Here is a 21,772-nt window from a genome sequence, read left to right on the forward strand (position 1 = left end):
AGCATCAATTCTTCAGTGCTCAGCTTTCTTTATAGTCCAACTCTCACATCCATACATGACCACTGGAAAAACCATAGCCTTAACTAGACAGACCTCTGTTGGCAATGTAATGTCTCTGCTTTTTAATATGTTATCTAGGTTGGTCATAACTTTCCTTCCAAGGAGTAAGCGTCTTTTAATTTCATAGCTGCAGTCACCATCTGCAGTGATTTTGGAGCCCAGAAAAATAAAGTCTCTCACTGTTTCCACTGTTTCCCCATCTATTTCCCATGAAGTGATGGGACCAGATGCCATGATCTTAGTTTTCTGAATGTTGAGGTTTAAGCCAACTTTTTCACTCTCCTCTTTCACTTTCACTTTCATCAAGAGGCTTTTTAGTTCCTCTTCACTTTCTGCCATAAGGGTGGTGTCATCTGCATATCTGAGGTTATTGATAATTCTCCTGGCAATCTTGATTTCAGCTTGTGCTTCTTCCAGCCCAGCATTTCTCATGATGTACTCTGCATATAAGTTAAATAAGCAGGGTGACAATACACAGCCTTGACGTACTCCTTTTCCTATTTGGAACCAGTCTGTTGTTCCATGTCCAGTTCTAACTGTTGCTTCCTGACCTGCATACGGGTTTCTCAAGAGACAGGTCAGATAGTCTGGTATTTCCATCTCTTTCAGAATTTTCCACAGTTTATTGTGATTCACACAGTCAAAGGCTTTGGCATAGTCAATAAAGCAGAAATAGATGTTTTTCTGGAACTCTCTTGCTTTTTCTATGATCCAGCGGATGTTGGCAATTTGATCTCTGGTTCCTTTGCCTATTCTAAAACCAGCTTGACCATCTGGAAGTTCACGGTTCACGTATTGCTGAAGCCTGGCTTGGAGAATTTTGAGCATTACTTTACTAGCGTGTGAGATGAGTGCAACTGTGTGGTAGTTTGAGCATTCTTTGGCATTGCCTTTCTTTGGGATTGGAATGAAAACTGTCCAAGGTAAGGAGCAGCTGCTGCGCTTTGCTGGAGCAGCCATGAGGAGATACCCCACATCCAAGGTAAAAGAAACCCAAGTAAGATGGTAGGTATGGCGAGAGGGCATCAGACGGCAGACACACTGAAACGATAATCACAGAAAACTAGCTAATCTGATCACATGGACCACAGCCTTGTCTAACTCAGTGAAACTAAGCCATGCCGTGTGGGGCCACCCAAGACAGATGGGTCATGGTGGAAAGGTCTGACAGAATGTGGTCCACTGGAGAAGGGAATGGCAAACCACTTCAGTATTCTTGCCTTGAGAACCTCATGAACAGTATGAAAACGCAAAATGATAGGATACTGAAAGAGGAACTCCCCAGGTCAGTAGGTGCCCAATATGCTACTGGAGATCAGTGGAGAAATAACTCCAGAAAGAATGAAGGGATGGAGCCAAAGCAAAAACAACACCCACTTGTGGGTGGGACTAGTGATAGAAGCAAGGTCCGATGCTATAAAGAGCAAAATTGCATAGGAACCTGGAATGTTAGGTCCATGAATCAAGGCAAATTGGAAGTGGTCAAACAGGAGATGGCAAGAGTGAACATCGACATTCTAGGAATCAGCGAACTAAGATGGACTGGAATGGGTGAATTTAACTCAGATGACCATTATATCTACTACTGTGGGCAGGAATCCCTTAGAAGAAATGGAGTAGCCATCATAGTCAACAAAAGAGTCCAAACTGCAGTACTTGGATGCAACAAACCCCATCAGACAAGTAAAAGAGATAAAGAATCCAAACTGGATAGGAAGATGTAAAACTATCACTATTGTAGATAACACGACACCATATAAATAGAAAATCCTAAAGAAACTACTAAAGAGTATGAACTTAATATAGAGACATATGTTGAACTTCTATTACTAACAACAAATTATTAAAAGAAATTAAGGGGAAATCCCACTTACAATCACATTAAAAAGAATAAAATACCTAAAAATAAGTCTAAATAAGGAGGTAAAAGACCTCCACTCAGAAAATTATAACAAACTGATGAAAAAAATTATAGACAACATGAACAGATGAAAAGATATACCATGCTAATGAATTGGACAATTTCATATTGTTAAAATGACCGTACTACCCAAGACAATCTATAGAATCAATGCATTGCCTATCAAACTACCAATAGCATTTTTCACAGAACTGGGACATAATTTTTAAATTTATATGGAAACACAAAACATCGTGAATAGCAAAAAAAAAAAAAAATCTTGACAAAGACGAACAGAATTTTAGGTGTCATGCACCTTGACTTCAGATTATATACTACAAAGCCACAGTAATGAAAACAGTATAGTAATGGCATACACACAAAAAAATACATAGCTCAACCGAACAGAATGGAGAGTCCAGAAATGAACCCACCCACATGGGCAATTAAATGATGACAAAGGAGGCTAGAATACACAATGGGGGAGAGACAACCTCTTCAATAGATGATGACAGGAAAACTGAACAGTGACATGCAAAAAATCAAACTGGTCTACTCTCTCACTCCATACACAAAAATAAATACAAAATGAATTAAAGACATAAATGTTAAGACCTGAACCATAAAATTTCCAGAAGAAATCATAGGCAGTAAGTCTTTAATATCTGTCTTAACAATATTTTTTATATGTCTCCTCAAGCAAGGGAAACAAAAGCAAAAATAAACAAATGGGACTACATTGAAGTTAGAACTTTTGTACAGTGAAGCAAACTGTTAACAAAACAAAAACGCTACCTACTGAATCAGAGAAGATAGTTGCAAATCCTTATCCAACAAGGGGTTAATATCCAAAATATATAAAGAACATATATAACTCAACATCAAAAAATGATGTCTGTTCAGAGCCTCTGCCCTATTGGAAAATGGGCAGAGGTTCTAAATAGACATTTTTCCAAGTAAGGCATACAGATGGCCAACAGGCACATAAAAAGGGGTCAACTTTGCTAATCATGAAAGAAATATAAATCAAAACCACCATGCGATCATCTCACACCTGTCAGAATGGCTATTATTAAAAAAACAACAAATAAGTGTTGGCAATAACAAGGCATGGAAAAAAGGAAAGAAAGGAAATCCTCTGGAACTATTGGTATGTGCTAAGTTGCTTCAATCATGTCCTACTCTGCGACCCTATGGACTGTAGCCCACCAGGTTCCTTTGTCCACGGGATTCTCCAGGCAAGAATACTGGAGTGGGTTGCCATTTCCTCCTCCAGGGGATCGTCTCGATCCAGGGACCCAACTCACTTCTCTTACCTCTCCTCAATTGGCAGGCGGGTTGTAAAGCGTCTGCCTATAATGCAGGAGACCTGGGTTCGATCCCTGGGTTGGGAAGATCCCCTGGAGAAGGAAATGGCAACCCACTTCAGTACACTTGCCTGGAAAATCCCATGGACGGAGAAGCCTGGTGGGCTATACAGTCCATGGGGCCGCAAAGAGTCGGACACAACTGAGTGACTTCACATTCACTTTTCTTCGGCACTAGTGCCACCTGAGAAGCCCGGTACTATTGGTAGGAATGTCAATTGGTGTAGTCACTGTGGAAAACTGTACGGAGAGTCCTCAAAAAATTAAAATAGAATTGCCAAAGGATCCAGCGATTCCATTATTGGTTATCTATCCCCCGAAAATGAAAACATTAATTAGAAAATATGTATGCACCGCTAAGTTCATTGCATCATTATTTATAACGGCCAAGATATGGAAGCAAGCAAAGGTCATCAGTAGATGGATAGATTAAAAAGATATGGTACACATATATTCACTCAATAGAATATTATTCAGGTCAGAGTTTAAGTTTGATAAGCACTAGTTAACGAAAACAGAAGAGTTTCACTTAGACTAACCCCTGCTTCTCAATTTTTGTAATCTTACATTTCCCTGACTCTGTTAGGCCCCTGTTCATCTCCCTCCCTATTTCCTCATTCTCCTTTTAAATCAAAATATCACCCCTGTACAAATCAAACTTGATTTGTCAATCCACACTGGACTTTTCCCTACAGCAACAGCATATTGTTGACTAAAATTTAAACATTAACTTGAGTCTGGCATTGTTTATCAATGACAACTCTCAAGTCAATAATTACAACACTGCGCCATAGGCTTTTTGGTTTTGCTTTGATTTTTGTTTTGTTTTTGTCTTTGAAACTACCCTGAAAGAATTTCATTTCACAACTTCTAATTTCCACACACCTGATTTTCTTCTTATTCTAAATAGTTCAAATGACATTTATTCTGTCTTAGGAATAAAAGGAAATTCTGAGGCAATATGAGAACATATTTGATTACATAAAACATAAAACATTTTCAGATGGCAAGAGATAAAAATTTAAAAGTTAAAAAATGTATGAGAATGAATATTTGCATCAAAATGGCAGATAAGGGAATCCCCTGGTGGTCCAGTGGTTAAGAATCTGCCTTGCAATGCAGGGGGTGCAGGTTTGAGCCCTGGTTGGTTAACTAAGATCCCACATGCCATGGAGCAACTAAAGACCATGCACCACAACTACTGAGCCTGCACACTCCAGAGCCCACATGCCACTACTAGAGAGTCGACATGCCACAACTACTGAAGCCTGTGCTCTCTGGAGCCCATGCACCACAACTAGAGAGCCTGTGTAGCACAACTAGAGAATCCGTGTGCCACAATGAAAGATCCCACATGATGCAATGAAGATCGTGCATACCACACCTAAGAACCAACACAGCCAAATAAATAAATATTTTTAAACGACAGATGAGATTGTAGTTATTATCATAAATATACAAAGAGCTCTGCAAATGGATAACAAGGGTTGAACAACTCAATATAAATACAGACTAAGTACATGAGTAGGGAAATCACAAAAGAAAGAGCAAGTACCACTGAGGGGGAAAAAAAAAAAACCCACACATGAATGGATGATAACTCCAACAGCACTTTAGACAAAAGCAAATTCAAACACGAGATACTAGTTTTCATCATTTATATTGGCAAAAATTAATGATGAGAATATCTTAATACAAGAAAAACTGAGGTGGACTGGGTGGGGTTTTCAGATACTAACTATTGGTGTTATGGATGACTATAACTTTTTAAAGACAATTATCAGTAAGATACATATAGAGAAAGATACCATTTAATTCAGAAATCTCATATTCAGTAATTTATTCAACAGAATTTAAAGAATCAGTCTTAAGGATATATGTTCCAGGATTCTTATTGCAACACTGATTGTAGTAAGGGGAAAAAAATTGTAAAATGTATAATTCAAACAGATATAAAGGGAGAAATTGGCCAAAACACAGAAATATTGGGGAATTTAACACCACACTCACATCAATGGACAGATTTTCCAGACAGAAAATTGATAAGGAAACATTGGTCTTAAATGACACAGCAGACCAGTTGGACTTAATAAATAAAAAAAAGAAAATTGCATTCAAAAACAGCAGAATATGCATTCTTTTCAAGCGCAAGATAGGTCACGTGATAGGTCACAAAATAAGTCTCAGTAAAACTTAAAAGACTGAGATCCTGTCAAACACCTTTTACAACCACAACACCATGGGACTAGAAATCAACAATAATGGAGAAACATGCAAAAAAACCCCCACAATACACACATGTGGAGGCTAAACAATATGCTACGCAAAGACTAAAGAAATCAAAGAGGAAATAAAAAAAATACCCGAAGACAAATGAAAAAACAAAAACACAATGACCCAAAAGCTATGCGATGCAGCAAAAGCAATTTAAGAGGTAAGTTTACAGCAATAGAAATCCACCTCAAGAAACAAGAAAAATCTCTAATAAACAACCTAACCCTACACCTAAGGGAACTACTAAAAGAACAAACAAATTCAAAGTCAGTAGAAGGAAAGAATCCTAAACTTACAGAGCAGAATTAATTAAAAAGAAACTAAGAAACAATAGAAAATAGTAGTAAAACTAAGAGCTGGTTCATTGAAAAAATAAAACAAAATTGACAAACCTTTAGTCAGATTCATCAAGAGAAAGAAGAGAAAGGGATCAAATAAATAAAGTCAGAAATGAAAAAGGAGAGGATATAACCAGTACCACAGAAATGTAGATGATCATTTGAAAGTACTATTAACAACTATATGCCAATTAAACGGACAATCTAGAAGAAACTGACAAATTCCTAGGAATGTGCAATACCCGAGGACTAAATTAGGAAGAAATAGAAAATATGAACAAATTACCAGCAATGAAATTGAATCAGTAATAGAAAAACTCCCAACAAACAAAAGTCCAGGACCACACAGTTTCACAGGTGAATTCTACCAAACAGAGAACAGTTAACACTTAGCCTTCTCAAACTACTCCAAAAAATTGTGTAGGGAAGAATGCATCCAATCTCATTCTACAAGTCCAAGAGATAAGAAGCCAGAGAAAGATTTCATAAAAAAAGAAAAGTACATACAAAACAAAAAGAAAGAAAATTATAAGCCAATATCACTGATGAACATAAAAATGTTCAATGAAATATTAGCAAACCAAATTTCAACAATATATTAAAAGGATCATACATTTTGATCAGGTGGGCTTTATCCCAGGGATGGAAGTAAGGTTTAATATCTGATCATCAATCATAGGATATACCACATTAACTAATCAAAAAATAGAAATAATATGATAATCTTATAGATGGAGAAATATCTTTTGACAAAGTTGAACATTTATTTATGATTAAATCTCTCAAAAATGCATGCTTAGAGGAAACATACATCAACATAATAAAGGCCATATGTGACAAACCCATAGCTAATATCATAGTCAACGGTAAAAAGCTGAAAGCATTTCCTCTAAGATCAAGAATAAGACAAGAATGAACACTCTTGCCACACTTATTGACAGTAATATTGGGACTCCTAGCCACAGCAATTAGTAAGAAAGAGAAATAAAAGAAATACAAATTGGAAATGAAGAAGTAAAATTGTCACTGTTAGCAAATGACATGATGCCACACACTGACCATCCTAAAGACACTACCAGAAAACTACTAGAACTCATCAAAGAATTCAGTAAAGTTGCAGGATCCAAAATTAATATACAGAAATCTGTTGCATTTCTGAGTCCTAACAACAAACTACTAGAAAGGGAAATTAATAAAACAATCCCATTTACAGTTTCATAAAAAAGAATAAAATATCTAGGAATAAATCTAAATAAGAGGGTAAAAGACCTGTACTTGGAAAATTATAAGACAATGAAGAAAGAAACTGAAAACGACACAAACGGATGGAAAGATACATTATGTTCATGGGTTGGAAGATTTCATACTGTTAAAATGACCATACTACCCATGGCAATTTATGCGTTCACAGTAATCCATATCAAAGCGTCAGTGTCATTTTTCACAAAACTAAAACAAGTAATTTTAAAATCTGAATGGAAACACAAATAACTCCATAGAGCCCAACCAATCTAGAGAAAGAACAGAGCTGCAGGTTATCATGCTCCTTGCTACAAAGTCACAGTAATGAAACAGAATGGCAATGGCACACAAAAAAATAGACACATAGATCAATGGAACAAAATAGAGAACTCAGAAATTATAGGCAGTTAATCTATGACAAATGAAGCAAGTATACACAGCAGGGGAAAAACAGCCTCTTCAATAAATGGTTTTGGGAAAACTGGACAGCTACATGCAAAAAAATCAAATGCAACTACTCTCTAATACCATGCACAAAAATAAATTCAGAATGGATTAAAGACTAAATGTAAGGCTTGAACCATAAACCCTAAACCAGAGGAAAACATAAGCAGTAAGTTCTTTGACATCAGTCTTAGCAGTATTTTTTTAGATATGTCTCCTCAGGCAAGGGAAATAAAGGCAAATATAAACAAATGAGACTATATCAAGTTATAAACTTTTGCATGTGAAAGAAAGTATCGATAAAATGAAAAGGTCATCGACTGAATGAGAGAACATATTTGCAAATGATATATTCAATAAGAGGTTAATATCCAAAATATACAAAGAACATAGACAACTCAACATTAAAAAAAAAAAATTCAAAATGGGTAGAGGCTCTGAACAGACATTTTTCCATAAAAGACATACTGATGACCAACAAGTACACGAAGAGGGTCAACTTTACCAACCATTTGAAAATGCGAACCAAAACCACAATGAAATATCTCCTCATATCTGTCAGATGGCTATTATAAAAAAGATAACAAATCACAAATGTTGGCATGGATGTAAAGAAATAGGAATCCTTGTACAGTATCGGTGAGAATGTAAATTGATGCAGCCACTGTGGAAAACACTACAGAAACTCTTCAAAAAATTAAAATAGAACTACTTGGACCCAGCAATCCAATTCTGGATATTAATCTAAAGAAAATTAAAATGCTAATTAGAAAACATGTATGAACCCCTATGATCATTGCAGTATTATTTATTGTAGCCAAGATACAGAAGCAACCTAAATATCTATCAATAGATGAATGGATAAAGAAGATGTGGTATAAATAATGGAATATTTCTCAGCCATAAAAAAGGATGAAATCTTGTCATCTGCAACAACATAGAGGGACCTCGAAGGTATTATGCGATGTGATATAAGCCAGACAGAGAAAAACAAATACTGTATGATTTCACTTATATGTGGAATCTAAAAAAAACAAAACAGGGAATTCCCTGGTGATCCAGTGCTTAGGACTCCACAGTCTCACTGCTGAGGACCCGGGTTCAATCCCTAGTCAGGGAACTAACACCCCACAAGTCATGCAGCAGCCTAAATAAATAAATAAATATAATTGTAAAAAATAAAAGCCAAAACAAATGAACAAGCATAACAAAACAGAAACAGTATCATAGATACAGAGAGTTAACAAGTGGTTGTCATTGGGGAGGGACTGGGGAGAGGAAAGAAATAGGTGAGGGCGATTAAGAAGGTACACACTTCCAGTTGCAAAAATAAGTGAGTAACAGGTATGAAACACACAGTGTGGGGATTATAGTCAAACTATGCGGTATCTTTGTATGTTGACTTATGACTAGAATTTTTGTGGTGACTATTTTTTAATGTTTGGAAATACTGAATCACTATGTTATACAGCAGGACCTAACAGTATTGGTACTGTATTAATACTGGTATCGTATCTAACAGTAACAGTATTGTAGGTAAATTGCATTTCAAAACAAACAAATTCTTAGGAAAAGAGATCAGATTTTTGGTACAAGAGGTGGATACAGAGAGGGAAAACTGGGTGTAGACAGTCGTTAAGCATGAACATCCAGTTACAAAATAAGTAAGTACTAGGAATGTAATGAGCTACATGATAAATATAATTAACACTGCTCTATGTTATATATCAAAGTTGTTAAGAGGATAGATTCTGAGTTCTGGACACAAGGAAATACATATATTCTTCTGTTTCTTTAACTTTGTATCTATATGAGATGATGGATGTTTCTTAAATTTACTATGATCATTACCTCATAGTGTATGTAAGTCAAATCACTGTTGTATACCTTAAATTTACACAGTGCTCTTTATCAATTGTATCTTTAAGAAAAAATGAAAAAATTGAACAAAACATTAACATAGTTACTAACAGCTCAAAGCTGATCCTTGGGATGACCCTAGTGCCCTTTTTAGTGCCTCAGAAAACACAAAGCTGCCAAAAGAAATTACTGTTCGTGGGAACTTCCCTGGTAATCTAGTGGTTAAGAATCTGCCTTGCAACGCAGGGGATATTGGTTCGATCCCTGTGGGAACCAAGATCCCACATGCCCAGGAGCAACTAAGCCAGCGCACTACAACTACTGAGCCCATGGACTATAACTGGTGAGTCCATGTGCCTCAACAAAAGATCCTGCATAATGAAATGAACATCCCATATGCCACAACTAAGACCCAACACAGCCAAATAAATAAATATATTTTTAAAAAAGAAATTAGTGTTTGTTCCAGCAAACACTTTGTGTACGGGCATGCCTGCTGTCACTAAGTCATATCTGACTATTTGCAACCCCAAGGACTGGGGAGCAACAACCAGAGGAGCAACAACAAGCTCCTCTGTGGGATTCTCCAGGCAAGAATATTGGAGTGGTTTGCCACTTCCTCCTCTAGGGGGTCTTTCTGACCCAGGGATCAAACCCACATCTCCGGCATTGATAGGTGGATTCTTTATCACTGAGCAACCTGAGAGCTAGAGCCCCTATCTTCCAGCCTCTTAGGAATGGTATGAGTCTAACTATGATAAGCACAAGTTAAGGAAACCCTGTGAGTTTCACTTGAATTAATCCTTGCTTCTCATTTCCAAAACTTCTACTTCCTTGACTCTACTGAGCTCCTAATCATTTCACTCCCTATATCCTCTGTGCCTTTCTAAAAGAGCAGATCACCTCTGTACAAACTGAAGTGAAATGAAAGTCGCTCAGTTGTGTCTGACTCTTTGCAATCCCATGGATTATACAGTCCATGAAATTCTCCAGGCCAGAATGCTGGAGTGGGTAGCCTTTCCCTCCTCCAGGGGATCTTCCCAACCCAGGTATCGACCCCAGGTCTCCTGCATTGCAGGAGGATTCTTTACCAGCTGAGCCACAATGGAAGCTCAAGAATACTGGAGTGAGGCCAAACTGAGCTATCAGGGAAGCCCCTGTACAAATTGAAATTGACTTCAATTCACATTGGGAATTTCTGTATTACAATAGTATATTACTGATACAAACTTAAACTTAATTAGTATCCACATTGTATTCAAAGTGAACCTTCCTCTATTGTGATAGTATATTATTGACTACAATTTAAACTTTAAATATTGTCCAACCTTTTTTGTCTTTGACAACACTGATATTTATAACTCTGCCAAAGCTCCATGTTTCTTTCAAACCACCCTGAAGAAATTCATTTTATACCTTCTCATTTCCTCACATCTCATTTCTTTCTTATTCTAAGTAGTCTAAATGATTACTTATTCTGTCTTAGACAGCATGTTGCAGCCTGGCAGGGCATAGACCAGGACCTGCCCCATGACTCGAGGGTGTGGCAAACTGTGCCCTCCTGATTTTCCTAGTAAGTATGCCGAAGGGACATTTTTGGGGCGGGACATGCTCTCTGCTCCACTTCACTGCCTACCCCTGCATCCGTCCTCACGGAAACAAAACAAGATATTCCTAATCAACAGCAGAGCCTTCGCTAATCAAACTCCCCAGTATAGCTATTCCCTAATGATCTCATGTGACTTCTGGTAATAAAAGTGCGGGCTGAAAGGAACCATTTTGTCTTCTTGCTATGGAGAGCAGGAAGGCCCCCTGACTCCCCGATTGCCAAATTATACCTGTCTGTCCTTTCATTGCACTTGCCCCCATTTCAGGTCTTTCTCACCCCCTGTGCTGGATGCAGCAACAATACAGAAAATTCAGAAGCAATATGAAAAGATAAACACATTTGATTACATAAAACTTAAACATTCTCAGATAGCTAGAGATAGAATTTTTAAAGTTTTTAAAAAGACATGAGAAAAAATCTGTCACTAATATGACAGGCAAGATTGTAGTTTATATCAGAAATTTACACAGAGCTCTACATATGAATAGAAAGAGGTAAACAACTCAATATAAATACACTAGGTATATGAAAGGCTCATCAAAAAAGAGAAAGCAAGTACCATTGGTCAAAAAAACACACATGAAGAGATGCTGAACTCCAGTAGCAGTTTCAGAGAAGGCAATGGCAACCCACTCCAGTACTCTTGCCTGGAAAATCCCATGGACAGAGGAACCTGGTAGGTTGCAGTCCATGGGGTCTTGAAGAGTCGGACATGACTGAGCGACTTCACTTTCACTTTCACGCATTGGAGTCGTGTCCGACTCTTTGTAACCCCATGGACTATACAGTCCATGGAATTCTTCAGGCCAGAATACTGGAGAGGGTAGCCTTTCCCTTCTCCAGGGGATCTTCCCAACCCAGGGATCAAACCCAGGTCTCCCACATTGCTAGCAGATTCTTTACCAGCTGAGCCACTAGGGAAGCCCAAGGAAGTAGTACTTTAGATGAATGCAAATTCAAACAGGGAGATACAAGTTTTAATTGATCATATTAGCAAAAATTGAGACTAAAAACAATTTAATGCAGAAGAAAATGAGATGCATTAGTTGATGATCTCAGGAACTGACTTTTCGTGTGGATGTGAATGAATAAAACCTTTTAAAAACATTAGTTATTAAGATATGTAGAGAGATACCACATATTTCAAAAATCCCAAATTTTTGAAAAATTTCCAAATAGGAAATCTATTCTATAGAAATAAAAGAGCTAGTTACAAGGATATATATACTAGGATGCTTATTGCAACATTATTTGTAGTATAGGGGGAAAAACAGGTATAAAATAATAACAGACCTAAGGGAGAAATTGACTGAAATGCAATAATAGTAGTGATGTTAACATCCCACTCACCAGGACTTCCCTTGTGGTCCAGTGGTTAAGACTTCCACTGCTGAGGGCCCAGGTTCAATACCTGGCTGGGGAACTAAGATCCCATAAGTCAAGCAGCACAGCCAAAAAAAAAAAAAAAAAATGACGATAAATAATAATTGTTGGTGAGGATGCAGAAGAAAGGAAACCCTTGTGCACTGTAGGTGGGTATGTAACCTGGTGCAGCCACTGTGGTAAACCATTTGGATAGTAAAAAAAAAAAAAAAACCACCAGCTGTGCAACATGGCCAAAAAAAAAAACTTACAACAGAACTACTATACAATTCAACTGCTTCACTTTTGAGTGTTTATCAGAAAAAAATAATAATTCAAAAAGATATGTGCACCTTCATGTTCACTGAAGTATTATTTACAAATAGCCAAGATATGGAAGCATCTTAAGTACTCATCAATAGATGAATGGATTTAGAAGAAATACTGTATGATTTCACATATGTGTGGAATCTAAAAAACAAAACAAATGAATAAACATAACAGAACAGAAACAGAGTTATAGATACAGAGAATGACCAGGTAGTTGTCAGAGGTGGAGGTCATGGGCAGGAGTGAAATAGATGAGTGAGATTAAGAGGTACAAAAACAATAAAAAAAACCCCAGTGGACCTTGAATGTACGTCAGTGAATGCTATTTATGGTCATTTATTCAATTTGCCATTGAATAAATTGTGGCATATTCTATGATATGAACTCTTTGTAGCTGCCTTCTCAGTACTCTGCAGGTATCCCAGTAAGTTCTCATACGGAGATCTTACTGTTGTTTTTATTTTTAAATATTTACTTATTTGGCTGTACCGGGTCTTCGTTGCTGCATGCAGGAACTTTTAGTTGCAGCCTGTGAACTCAATTGCAGCATGTAGTGTCTAGTTCTCTGACCAGGCATCGAACCCAGGACCACTGCATTGGGAGCACAAAGTCTTAGCCACTGAACCACCAGGGAAGCCCCAGATCGTATCAAATGATGACCTGAAAATTTTATTCTTGGAGACTTAGCATTATGTATAGTTTTGTTTTTTTTTAATAAATTTATTTATTTTAGTTGGGGGCTAATTACTTTACAATATTGTAATAGTTTTTGCCATACATTGACTTGAATCAGCCATGGGTTTACATGTGTTCCCCTTCCTGGACCCCCCACCCACCTCCCTCCCCATCCCATCCCTCTGGGTCATCCCATTGCCCCGGCCCTGAGCCCTTGTCTCATGCATCAAACATGGAATGGTGTTCTGTTTCACATATGATAATATTATCATATGTATATTCTTGGAGACTTAAGGGGCACTGGTACATTTCTTAGGCAGGGACATAGTGGAATCTGAGTGGGGTGCTCAGGGCAACATAGGCGGCCATGTTTTTGTTAAATCTGGCTTAACTGAAAAACAAGTGGATAATATGGTCTGAACAAACTGCAAGTGAAATGAAAGGCTGAATTATTCTCCTCTGAAGAAAGGGGACATTTGCTCCTTCTGGCCACAAGGTGTCCTCAGGCAACTGAGAACCTAGTGGAAGCGTTTGAAGATCAATCCTTCCAACGTGGACCAGTCTCACAGGGAATCCCAGCACAACCATTAAGTAAATACTGTGCTCTTCCTGAGACACACGATGTAAAGATTGATCATCTAGTGCCCTGAGCACCCAAAGCAGTTTTAAACTATCAGAGGGAAAAACAGAGACATGTCCAAGAGTCAAAAATCCAAGGCTAACTCTTCGGGGAGCTTAAACTCAGAAACAGTACACACCTGATCCACCACACTCTTCTCAGAAAAGTGTTCAGATTTTATCTGAGTTAGGGTACCAAATTAATAATAGGAAATCGTTTCTGGAAAGCCTAACAGCTCCCTGGCAGGCACCTATGGGAACTCCAGTAGGGCTTATGTACAACACTTATGGACAGGGAGGTCTGGTGTGCTGCAGTCCATGGGGTCGCAGAGTCGGACACGCCTGAGCAACTGATCTGAACTATGGACAAAATACTTGCAAATGCTTATTTAGTGGAGAAGGCAATGGCACCCCACTCCAGTCCTCATGCCTGGAAAATCCCATGGACGGAGGAGCCTGGTGGGCTGCAGTCCATGGGGTCGCTAGGAGTCGGACACGACTGAGTGACTTCACTTTCACTTTTCACTTTCATGCCTTGGAGAAGGAAATGGCAACCCACTCCAGTGTTCTTGCCTGGAGAATCCAAGGGACAGGGGAGCCTGGTGGGCTGTCGTCTATGGGGTCGCACAGAGTCGGACACAACTGAAGCGACTTAGCAGCAGCAGCTTATTTAGTTGGGAACTGAGGAAAGTTGTGCCCCCAAAACGACCAAGATGGGGCTCTTCTCAGCTTTCCAGACTGGCTTTGCACATGCAGTTACATAATGTCAGCTTGATCAACATCTTTTCAGAATTCAGACCCTAAGGGAACAAGTTCTTCTAGGAGGAACTCGCTTTTCTCTCCCTAAGCCTTAAGATGTAAATTTGCTACCAGGGCTCTCAGGAACTCTTACCTTACTCCTATCTAAACTATCTCCAATTCCTGAGACTGAGAAGAAAAAAATGGAAAAGAGGCCTTTTTAAACTCACACAAATAAACTTAACTTCTCCAATTGTTGGGGCTTCCCAGATGGCACAGTGGTGAAGAACCTGCCTGCCAATGCAGGAGACAAGAGAGATGTGGATTTGGATCCCTGGGTCAGGAATATCTCCTGAAGGAGGGCATGGCAACCCAGTCCGGTATTCTTGCCTGGAGAATTCCATGGACAGAGGAGCCTGGCAGGCTACAGTCCACAGGGTTGCACAGAATCGGACACAATTGAAGCAACTTAGCATGCACGCACTCCAATTGCTATTTACAAACTAGTGAGTTTATATTGTAATACCTGATTCATAACTAGATTTGAAAATGAAGTCATGAAATCTCTGGTTGTGTCTGTCTATATTTGTGTGCGTGCTCAGTCGCATCTGACTCTGCGATACTGAGTGGGTTGTCATTTCCTCCCCCAGGAAAGGATCAATTATGTGTCTCCTGTGGCTCCTGCATTAGCAGGTGGATTTTTTACCACTGAGCCACCTGGGAAGTCCTATACGTGTGTAAGTTATAGATATGATATATCTTTACTGTGAATGGCTTTACCAAAATTAACTTGTAAATTAACCATATTTAATTGGCTTAAAGAAAACTAAATTCTTATATAAATACTCAGAAATAGAAAAGAAACTAACTCAAATGAATTTTAGGTTCATATGATTTGAAAAATACTCAAAAACAGTTTTACTAGAAGTCAAATAAGGTCTTATTATATGTTAAAAAAATTAGCAAGAAAAAGAACTTGATTTGATGAAACCAAGATTCTTTCATCAATTGCACTGTAATTAGATTTTTTTTTTTGTAATTAGACCTTTAACCACCCCTTTTAAAGTCTTTTGTCATTTAACAGACAGCTATTGTTGCTCTCTGATGCTTTGGAAAAAGATGCTTCATCTTCAAGAATGTTCATAGTAAGGACCTTTTGACAAGTACAGGTTTCTAATAACTTTCAAATCATACCACTAATCTGAGTAAGCTGGAATCAAGATTGCTGGGAGAAATATCAATAACCTCAGATATGCAGATGACACTACCCTTATGGCAGAAAGCGAAGAAAAACTAAAGAGCCTCTTGATGAAAGTGAAAGAGGAGAGTGAAAAAGTTGGCTTAAACCTCAACATTCAGAAAACTAAGATCATGGCATCTGGCCCCATCACTTCATGGGAAATAGATGGGCATACAGTGGAAACAGTGAGAGACTTTATTTTTGGGGGCTCCAAAATCACTGCAGATGGTGATTGCAGCCATGAAATTAGAAGACGCTTACTCCTTGGAAGGAAGGTTATGACCAACCTAGATAGCATATTTAAAAGCAGAGACATTACTTTGCCGACAAAAGTCTGTCTAGTCAAGGCTATGGTTTTTCCAGTAGTCATGTATGGATGTGAGAGTTGGACTATAAAGAAAGCTGAGCGCCGCAGAATTGATGCTTTTGAACTGTGGTGTTGGAGAAGACTCTTGAGGGTCCCTTGGACTGCAAGGAGATCCAACCAGTCCATCCTAAAGGAGATCAGTCCTGGGTGTTCATTGGAAGGACTGATGTTGAAGCTGAAACTCCAATACTTTGGCCACCTCGTGTGAAGAGTTGACTCATGGGAAAAGACCCTAATGCTGGGAAGGATTGCGAGCAAGAGGAGAAGTGGACGACAGAGGATGAGATGGCTGGATGGCATCACCCACTCGATGGACATGGGTTTGGGTAGACTCTGGGAGTTGGTGATGGACAGGGAGGCCTGGCGTGCTGCGATTCATGGGGTCGCAAAGAGTCGAACACGACTGAGTGACTGAACTGAACTGAATGGAAAACTGATGATGGTTTCATAAACCCTTAACAGACAATCAAGATCAACAAGAATTAGCTACAATAGGGCTGAATGAACTGATGAACATGGTTATAATTTTTACGACTTTTTGTCTGAAATATTATTGGCTTTCAATATTTGTTTTCCAGTTTTAAGGAAATCTTTCCCCTTAAGCTAATAATGACTTATAGCAACTTGGTGTTAGTCACTTAGTCATGTCTGCCTCTTTGCAACCCTATGGACTGTCCATAGGCTCCTCTGTCCATGGAATTCTCCAGGCAAAAACAGTGGAGTAGGTAGCCATTCCCTTCTCCAGGAGACCTTCCTGACCCAGGGATCAAACCCAGGTCGTCTGCATTGCAGGCAGATTCTTTACCATCTGAGGCACCAGGGAAACTTGTACCTTTTTAAGCAGAATTGAAGTATTTATTCTTTCTCCATAAGGGCTTCCCTGGTAGCTTGGATGGTAAAGTGTCTGCCTACAATGCGAGAGACCTGGGTTCGATCCCTGGGTCAGGAAGATCCCCCGGAGAAGGAAAGGGTAACCCACCCCAGTATTCATGCCTGGAAAATCCCATGGACAGAGAAGCCTGGCAGGCTACAGTCCATGGGGTTGCAAAGAGTCAGACACAACTGAGCGACTTCTCTTCACTTCACTTCCATAACTACTCATTCCAGAATTTGGAAACTCTTAGTGAATATTCTTATTTTTAGGCAATATAGTTATTTGAGAAGTTTAATAAGAATTTGTCTTCCTTATAACAGCACATAATTGGAAACACTGGTAATATTACTTTGGCTTTGATTTGAATGTCATAATACAGGGTATTTATAGAATCAAATATGACCAAACAGCTTTGAAGAACTAATGTGAACTTTATGACACCATAAAGCCCCTTGGGAAACAACCTGGTACTCTGCTTGCAGGGTTCTCAGCAGCCTTAATAGGTAGATAAAGAAGTCCACCTCCTGGCTGGTAAAGGATCTCCAGATATTCTGGAGACCTCTAGAATTCACCCAGATCTATAGATACCGCAGTCAGAATGGAACCGCAAGCCCTTGAGGTGGCTTTCCCGCCCTTGAGAAGCCTTTTAAACATTCAGCCTGAGATTCCTTATGAAAACTTCCAGCAAAGCCAATTTAAAAAGCCTATAGAATCAATTGCTGCTGCTAAGTTGCTTCAGTCGTGTCCGTCTCTGTGCAACCCTATGGATTGTAGCCTGCCAGGCTCCTCTGTCCATGGCATTCTCCAAGCAAGAATACTGAAGTGAACTGCCATGCCCTCCTCCAGGGGATCTTCCTGACCCAGGGATCCAAACCCACATCTCTTATGTCTCCTGCATTGGCAGGCAGGTTCTTTATCACTAGTGCCTTATGTAAATAATCAAGACAAGTTTATTGAAATCAGGTTTATTTTGCAAACAAATTAGTCTTAATTTGGCTATGTTTGGTGGAAATGAGGATAATTTTATTTTTCCAGGTACCTTTTATTTTTTTTATTAATTTATTTTAATTGGAGGCTAATTACTTTACAATATTGTAGTGTTTTTTGCCATACAATGACATGACTCAGCCATGGGTGTACATGTGTCCCCCATCCTGAAGTCCCCTCCCACCTCCCTCCCTATCCCATCCCTCAGGGTCATCCCAGTGCACCAGCCCTGAGCACCCTGTCTCATGCATCGAATCTGGGCTGGCGATCTGTTTTTCACATATAATATACATGTTTCAATGCTATTCTCTCAAATCAGGAAATGAGGATAATTTTAGAGAGAAAAAAATTATGTTTCAATATAACTTTGTGGATATTAAATTCTAGTGTTCAATTTTGTTTTTTTTTAATTTACTGCCTAACAGTCATTTCGGAGAAGGCAACGGCAACCCATTCCAGTACTCTTGCCTGGAAAATCCCATGGATGCAGGAGCCTGATAGGCTGCAGTCCATGGGGTCGCGAAGACTCAGACACGACTGAGCGACTTCCCTTTCACTTTTCACTTTCATGCATTGGAGAAGGAAATGGCAACCCACTCCAGTGTTCTTGCCTGGAGAATCCCAGGGACGGCGGAGCCTGGTGGGCTGTCGTCTGTGGGGTCGCACAGAGTCGGACACAACTGAAGCGACTTAGCAGCAGCAGCAGCAGCAGTCATTTCCTGAAGGGCTTCTCATTACTATATTATATTATTGTTAACTTTAATTTTTAAAGGGCATTCCAAGTTTCTTTCTAAAGCTTATGTCAGTAATCTATCTTTGGGAGAAGATCAAGTACCCCACGACCTGCAATCAGGCAGATTATGCATACTGGGAAAGACATTATTTAAAGGACTATCTCCAACCTAGACGGAAGACCCTTACCAGATATTCTTAACTAATTCACATACAGTAAAAATGAAAGAGACTGACTTTTGGATTCTTATTTCCCACTTCAAAAGGGCCCTGCACTGGATGGTCTATAGAGAGACCTGCTGACTTCAACTCACTTCAAAACATCGCTCACACAGAAGGGAAACAATACCCACACTAGGACAAGAAGACAATATCAGAAGCAGACAGCTACCCTAAGATGCTGGACCTGACTTGTACGATCATTTATAGTTTTTTATTGATTTCTTGGATTCTATATAAACAAATTTCTATCACGGACACAAATCCTATGTGGAGTTTTAAATTAATTCAATTATTTTACAGTCAATAGCCTATGTCCAACTTTTCCAAGTGTACCGTTGGTGGACTTCTCTCCAAGGCTCTAATTGGATGACCCTTAGAAATTTTATTCTAGAAGAAAGATATTCTAGGACTGTATAAGCTACTGCTGATATCACTAAGTGGGACCCTCTTATCCAGCCAGTTAATGACATTTGTTTGGAATATGGCCATAAATACTCCTTTTCACTAGATGCTAAATATACTAGTTAGCTCCTACTAAGATCCAGTGGATTCATGCAACAAATTTATGGCCTTGGCTCTCCCCAGGCTGGTTAGAAAGATGCACTATTAGTTTTACTCATGCTCAAGGTCACCTAGAGGAGGTAGCCTTTGAAATTGTCCCTGTCAATCTGCCTTTAAAGTGAAAATACAGGGATCAGTCTTTCACCAGTATGATCACTTAGTCACGATATTCATTCCTTCATTTGAAATACAAGATGTCATTATTCACAGAGACTTTAACAAAATTCACCCAGCAAGCCTTAAATGAAAGTAACCAAGCCATTAGCTTGCTTAATTCAGAAGTTTTCATAATGAGAAAATCCCGTGGCCCTTGATATTTTAACTGCTTCCCAAGAAGCTTTTAATATAACCCATATTGTTACACAAATGAAGACTTTAATTTCCATTCTGAATGACCTTCTTTCGAGTTTAAGTGAGATGTGAAGAAAATGGTTTGGTTTGGGAAGGAAGAGGTCGTATCTTTACTAACAGTATTGTTACTCTTTTTAATATATTTACTTATTTATTTGGCTGCACCAGGTCTTAGTTGTAGCACAGGGCATCTTCAATTTTCATTGTGTCTTAGTTGCAACATGAAGGATGCAATTCTCTGACCAGGGATCGAACCCAGGCCCCCTGCATTGGGAGCACAGTTTTAGCCACTGGACCACACAGAAGTCCCTGGCATTGTTATTTTTGATGGTAATTTTGATTATAGTTTGTGTGACTTATAAAGTGATGGCTTCCTGAATTTCATGCTGTGTATCACCAACTTCTACTAAGATAGTAACATCTAAACTGCTTGAAATTATTGATCACATCTATAGTTCCCTATAAAACAATGAACATTCACAATGCATATACAATGTAAAATTGACTTAAGTTCTATTGAACAATTTGGAATTGACTATCAGTCCTTGCCAGACATTCTGCCAATATGTACATGTGTGCGTGCTAAGTTGCTTCAGTCTTGTCCGACTCTTCTTAGACACTATGGACTATACCCCACCAGGCTTCTGTGTCCATGGGATTCTCCAGGCAATAATACTGGAGTGGGTTGCCATGTCCTCCTCCAGGGGGTCTTCCCGACCCAGGGGAAGAACCTGTGTCTCCTGTGGCTCCTGCACTGCAGGCAGATTCTTTACCGCTGAGCCACAGAGGAAACCCCTCTACTAGTACAATCCTCCCTAAAAGGAAAGAAAGAGCAGGCTTTTAGAACCAAGAATGGAGGAATATGATGGACCTAGAGCAGGTAAGCAACCATTCTGGGTGGCATCAAGGGACCAAATATTTGATTACCAAATGCCTTCTATCAAAAGATTAAGGATTCAAAGAGGGAGTTGATGAAACAAAATTATTTTTAAGGCAAGACAAAAAAAATTTAAACATAAAACTCTCTCTGCTCACTTAGACCACTACTTCTCTTTAGGGTGCACTGTGCTTCCGCAATTATGCGTTAACCAAATTTCCTTAAAAGACATGGGAATTCCTGCTTGATGGTAAAGAGCAATTATTTCTGGCACCAGAAAAATAATTCCTTAGGATTTAATGTGCGGGATTGAGCATGGGGGTGTTTTATTTCTTTTCCTTCTCAACTGAAGAGGGTTTTCATTTCCAGCTCAAATATTTTTCTTATTTTATTTATTATTATTATTTTTTGGCTGCACCATACACCTTGCAAGATTTTAGTTCCCCAACCAGGGATTGAACACAGTCCTGGGCAATGAAAGCACTGAGTCCTAACCACTGGACCTCCAGGGAATTCCCACATTTCTTTCTTAATCCTTAATCTGCATCTGTACATGCAGATTTGGACTATGCAAATTCATCATTTGCTTTGTCTTCAAAATGTATACAATTCTGGCTGCCCCAGAGTGGGATGTGTGTGGGTCTCTGGCCAGGCCACAGTCTACATAGGAAAACAATCAGTCACAAAGTTATGGGAATGCCACACAAGCTTGGCTATTGACGCGGGCACTACAAAGGAGCCCAG

At 39.0% G+C, this 21,772-nt stretch overlaps 1 protein-coding gene across 2 annotated transcripts in view; it reads right to left on the minus strand.

Annotated features, from left to right (window-relative positions):
- The window catches only part of PCYOX1 (prenylcysteine oxidase 1), a 45,586-nt gene that overhangs the window by 19,217 nt on the left and 4,597 nt on the right, over positions 1 to 21,772 (minus strand). The window lies entirely within an intron of this gene.

This window comes from Giraffa tippelskirchi, chromosome 4 (genome assembly GCF_054371585.1).
Source record: "Giraffa tippelskirchi isolate mGirTip1 chromosome 4, T2T-mGirTip1v1.2.pri, whole genome shotgun sequence".
In the NCBI taxonomy this organism is placed as follows: Eukaryota; Metazoa; Chordata; class Mammalia; order Artiodactyla; family Giraffidae; genus Giraffa; species Giraffa tippelskirchi.